This window comes from Colobus angolensis, unplaced genomic scaffold (genome assembly GCF_000951035.1).
Source record: "Colobus angolensis palliatus isolate OR3802 unplaced genomic scaffold, Cang.pa_1.0 Scaffold19, whole genome shotgun sequence".
NCBI lineage: Eukaryota > Metazoa > Chordata > Mammalia > Primates > Cercopithecidae > Colobus > Colobus angolensis.
In genome coordinates, this window is record NW_012115043.1 from 11,874,622 (window position 1) to 11,880,497 (window position 5,876).

Here is a 5,876-nt window from a genome sequence, read left to right on the forward strand (position 1 = left end):
CCGGGAGGCGGAGCTTGCAGTGAGTGGATATCGCGCCACTGCACTCCAGCCTGGGTGACAGCGTGAGACTCCGTCTCAAAAAAAAAAAAAAGAAAGAAAGAAATCTGTTCTTCAAGTCCTAGAAAACTCATTGTATATAAATAGGAACCGTAGATTTTGGGCTAGGAGAGATGGTTTGGTCACTGATTTGCCTAACAAAGCTTTACACAACTCCAAAGCTTAAATACATAAGAAGTTCTTCACAGCCGAAGTTTGTAAGGTGAAATCTCTCTTCGATGTGGAGATTTATCTCTCCATTGGGAGACTGCTGTATTAAAGAAGTTGGAATTGCTTGACATCTTTGAAAATAATTTAAATGTGTGATTTGATCCCACTATCCCCTTTTGGGATTTATGGGGCCTGAAGAAACAGCAGAGATAAGGACCTCATCACTATGTAAAGGCAGCGAAATAAACAAGTGCATCTGCCTCATTGCCCTTCCCATTCCCTAAGCTTATATTGGATCAAGTTCAGATTGCTTTCTCCTAAAGCTGCTCTGACACGAGTCCTCAGGGTACGATCTCCCCGGAGCCTGCCAGAAAAAAGTAGAGACTTGGCCGGGCGCGGTGGCTCAAGCCTGTAATCCCAGCACTGTGGGAGGCTGAGACGGGCAGATCACGAGGTCAGGAGATCGAGACCATCCTGGCTAACACGGTGAAACCCCGTCTCTACTAAAAAAAAATACAAAAAACTAGCCGGGCGTAGTGGCGGGCGCCTGTAGTCCCAGCTACTCGGGAGGCTGAGGCAGGAGAATGGCGTGAACCCGGGAGGCGGAGCTTGCAGTGAGCTGAGATCTGGCCACCGTACTCCAGCCTTGGTGACAGAGCAAGACTCCGTCTCAAAAAAAAAAAAAAAAAGTGGAGACTTTGTACCAAAGAAGTGTCTGTTTTGCTACTGAACTAAGTAGCCCTCATTTTAACAGGCCAGAAATGCATACTCTAAATGCTCAGAAAGTCTGGATTGAAAGCAAGAAGGTAATCAGATGTGATGGCAACTTCAGACCTTCCTAGCAGAGGACCGGTTGATGCTATTATTAGGTGACAATAGCTAAAAATTTTTATTGTTGTTGTTATTGTTTACTAATCCCTCTGGAGTCATTAAAACTTGGGTTATTAGAAATGAAAGTACTTTCTCAGCATTAGACTATAGAACAAGCAACCATTCATTTTCAACACTGTTATAGTAAACCAACAGTTCATGGTTTAAAAAAGAAAAAAAGTAAATTAATTAAAAACAAACAAAAACAAGTCTGTATAATAAACTGTATGTTATCATCTCTCCTCTGCAGGCTTTCTCTATTCGATCAGAGAATATTAAGCAAAGTTGAGATTTGTTCCATGAGAGATTATAGCATGGTGGCATGTCACCCTTTGTCCATTTGCAAGCTCCATTCTTCCTCTCTGGGTTTCAGCCTCTTTCTCTCCCCTTTGTGTGATCAGTATTGTTGTCTGCCCAGGCAGAGGCAAAAGTTTCTGCCCCCAGCGGTCTCCAGAAAGCAGCACATTGCAGGGTCTTTTGAAGAGTGCTGTGCATAGGAGGTAACCCAAGAGCAGCCTGCCCCTTCTCTATCCCATAGGATGATTGTTATGTCTGTGAGGCTTGAAGAGGACACATCTTCTCAATGCCAGAGTAACCTGCAAGGGCTGCCTTAATTTCCAAATGGTGGGTCTCTTAGCCAGACTTCTTGTGATAGTGACAACAAAGGCTACATTTCCCTGGAAACACAGCTTCTCATTTTCCCACCTTGATGCCTACTGCTACTCCCTATTTCCTTGTCTATCCCTCTGCAGATTACAAACTCTTTGAAGGGACTGTCTTGTTCATCCTTATGTCTCCAACCCCTAGCACAGAGCCTGACCATGATTAAGCATGTAATAAATATTTGTCGAATAATCCATTACTCTCTCTGGTCTTTCTACCTATCTGAAACCTGCCCATCCTTAAAATCCCAGATTAAGTCCTCCAGCCTTTTCAGATAATTCCACCCTGGAGCAGTCCCTCAGATGCACATTTACTGTCTATATGGCTCTTTGAGATGTTTGTCAGGAAAGTAATTCTAGCATCTTTACTATTGGTGTCTTGTGTTGCAAATTAAGCTTTATGAGGATAAGTATCTTGTCTGTAATTAAATTGCAAAATTCTTGATAATTCCATGATCATTTGGTAGTACCTCACAGTGGAATGGTCTCTTAGACCAGTGCTTAACCCGTGAGAAGTGTTTAATGAATGTTAGGTATTAGTTCATCATGCCTCCTACGACACCTCTCATTTAGTAAATATGTACGAACTGATGAACAGATTGATCATGGAAAACCTGATAAAGGATACCAGTGAAAAAGCCCTCCCCTTGATTTTAGGTAACTTGCATTAGAACCAAACTATAAAGGTACTGTTTTATAAATGTGTACCATCCATTTTCCTGAAGAGAAGAATAGAAACTCACTCAAGCAAGTAATGGGATGGGATGGGGAATGGGGGAGGGGGATTTGGTCAGTAACTGAGAGGAGGAACTCAGTAACAGTGGTCAGAGCAGGCTCCGTGGAGACAGGAAGCGAGCTCAAGGCAGCCTCAGCAGCCAAAGGTCCTGGGTCTTCTTCTGGGGCCCTGCCAGCTGCTGTCCTGCGCTCTCCTTCTGTCTCCACCCTTGTATATCTACTTGCCTCTTTTCCACTGGCTTTCATTCTATCTCAAAGCTTCTGCTCATTCAAGCCTTTAGTTATTCATAACTTTGGCGCTTCACGGTCCCAAATGTCTCATTGGCCTTTCTCTTCCTCAACTGTGGAAATAGACCATGATAAGCCCCAAATCATTTAATTCAGCCTGGGTTAAAATTATAATTGGGTCCATTAGTCATACTTTTCAATAGCCTTTAATAAAATACTTTAAGTGAAGAACTGTCTGACACAAGAGATTTTGAGAATGCAAAACACTGGGATAGCCAAGATCTTTTGTCTCAAAAGAGAAGGAAACCCTGTCTCTACCAAAAATACAAAAATTAGCTGGGTGTGGTGGTGTGCACTGGTAGTCCCACCTACTTGGGAGGCTGAGGCAGGAGGATCACCTAAGCCTGAGGAGGTGGAGGCTGCAGTGAGCCGAGATTGTGCCACTGCACTCCAGCCTGGGCAAAGACGTGAGACCCTGTCTCAAACAAACAAACAAACAAAATAGATAAAGAAGATTGGCCTATATTTACATCCTAATTTTCATTAACTTTAAGGTAAATCCATATGTATTTTCTGTATTTTTGTTAACTGAAAACTTGCAATCTACATTTAAATTAAGAAGACCAAAGGACTTTACTATGATACTAAGAGATTTGCTATAACAGTTCTGAGGAACACTGACCTGTAACGTTGAAGCTATAAATATTTGTTAGTGAAAACCACATTTATTAGAATTTTTGTTGTACAGAATTGGATTTGTTTGTCATGCATAATGGGAGACACAAACTATGTTTACTCACCAAACCTGTGTAATTACCACTGAACAAGACCTTATTCATTTAACCATAATTCATTCGGCAAATATAAATGGCCATGCAGATTTTTTCAGTTAAGAAACTTTTTAGAGTCACTTGCCCTTGCAAAATTATCTTGCAAGTAAAATAAGAAGTGACTCTGGTGACTAGTCTTGTAAAACGGTTCCCGATGATCCCTGCTTCCTGGTATTCACACTCGGTGCAGTACCTTCCCTTTGAGTGTGAGCTAAACCAGTGACTTACTTCTAATGAATAACATAGGGCAAAATGGAAAGGCTGTTATGATGGAATTTTTTGTGGTGTCAACTTCAAACACTAACCCAGGTGTTTCTGTGAAGGTATTCTGCAGATGTAATTACAGTTCATAATCAGCTGACTTTAAGTAAGAGAGATGATGCAACATAATTGAGGTGAATGAGATTCAATTTATTGAAAGGCCTTACGCAGGGCGGAGGCTTCCCTGAAGAGGAAGAAATTTCACCTGTCAACAGCAGTTCAGTCCATGCTAACAGTTCCTTTCTGATGGCCCGTCCTACAGATCTCTGATGTGCCTAGCCAGCCCCCACAATCAGGTAAGCCACTTCCCTGCAATAAATCTCTTCACATGTATCTCCTGCTGCTTCTGCTTCTCTGGTTGAACCCTGGCTGATATAGATGTCACTTCTGAGATAAAGTGATAAAAGACTGACTTTCAACCTGCCTGCATTCTCTCCCTGGCTTTTCTAGCGTGCCTGCTCTGATGTAGAGGGCACCTGGCAGGACACTGGGGGAAACCTCCAGTGAAGAGCCAGAAAGGAACTGAGGTCCTCCATCCAATTGGCTGTCATAAGAAATATCTCTGTTTTTTTATTTTTATTTTTATTTATTTTTTGTGTGTGTCGGGGGAGGACAGAGTTTTGTTCTGTTACCCAGGCTAGAGGGCAATGGCGCCATCTTGGCCCATTGCAGTTTCCGCCTCCCAGGTTCAAGTGATTCTCGTGCCTCAGCCTCCCAAGTAGCTGAGACACATGCCACCATGTCCGGCTAGTTTCTGTATTTTTTGTAGAAATGGGGTTTCACCATGTTGGCCTTCAAGGCCTGTGAAGAACTGCAGCCTGCCAGTACCCACGTGAGTTTAGAAGTGGATGCTACTCCAGTTAAGCCTTGAAATGACTGTAGCTTCAGCCAACACCTGATTGCAGCCTCATGAGAGACCCTAAGGCAGAGGACCCTGCTGTGCATGACTGGAAACTGTGAGATATTGTTTGTTGTTGTTTATAGCCTCTAAGTTCTGGGGTGCTTTGTTATGCCACAATAGATAATTGATACAGATTGATTCAAACAAATTGATTTTAAAATACAGTGTAAAATGTCATTCTTCCAGATAAATTTTTAGCCACTGATAATACCTCCATATTTCCCAATTCATTATCTTAAGAGAGAAAATTTAATTGGGTCAACACATTTAAATAAAAACCTAATAACAGGACACTGAAGCCTGATTATGATCATTGGCTGTCTTTGGGTCAGGTGCCTATCCCTAGTCTAATTAGCTATGGCCAGGGTGGGGAGGGTGGTTGAGACACAGAGCTCTGTGATTGAACTAAGGGCTGATGTTCTGCAAAAGCTGTGAGTGAGTAGTTTCTCTTAGAAGAATCAATGAACCCCAATAGGGAATCATAATGTACATGCCTAGCAAAGAGCCAGAATCATAGAACTGTAAATACACATCAGCTAATGATGATACTCAAAATATTTAACCAACCATCCAGCAAGGGCACCAACCTGAGTGGTCAGTTGGCCAGTCAGAATGGATGCTTGCAGTATATCGTGCTGGTATGTGCAAATGAATACCAGCCCTGATATAAGCCCAGACACATTCATGCACATTTATTTTCTTCAAGTATTTAGGCACCAAAAGTGCTAAGGGAATAGGACACAGGTCTGTTGAGCAAAGTTTATATCAAGAAAAGAGGTAAATATTTAAAAACTGAGTTTTTCAAGTAGTGTCTCCCTTTCATTCTCCTTGCAGATAAACTTTTCTTTAAATTCGTTTATTTTTATTATACTTTAAGTTCTAGGGTACACGTGCACAACGTGCAGGTTTGTTACATATGTGTACATGTGCCATGTTGGTGTGCTGCACCCATGAACTCGTCAGCACCCATCAACTCATCATTTACATCAGATATAACTCCCAATGCCATCCCTTCCCCATCCCCCTCCCCACAATAGGCCCGGGTGTGTGATGTTCCCCTTCCTGTGTCCAGGTGATCTCATTGTTCAGTTCCCACCAATGAGTGAGAACATGTGGTGTTTGGTTTTCTGTTCTTGTGATAGTTTACTGAGAATGATGGTTTCCCGCTGCATCCATGTCCCT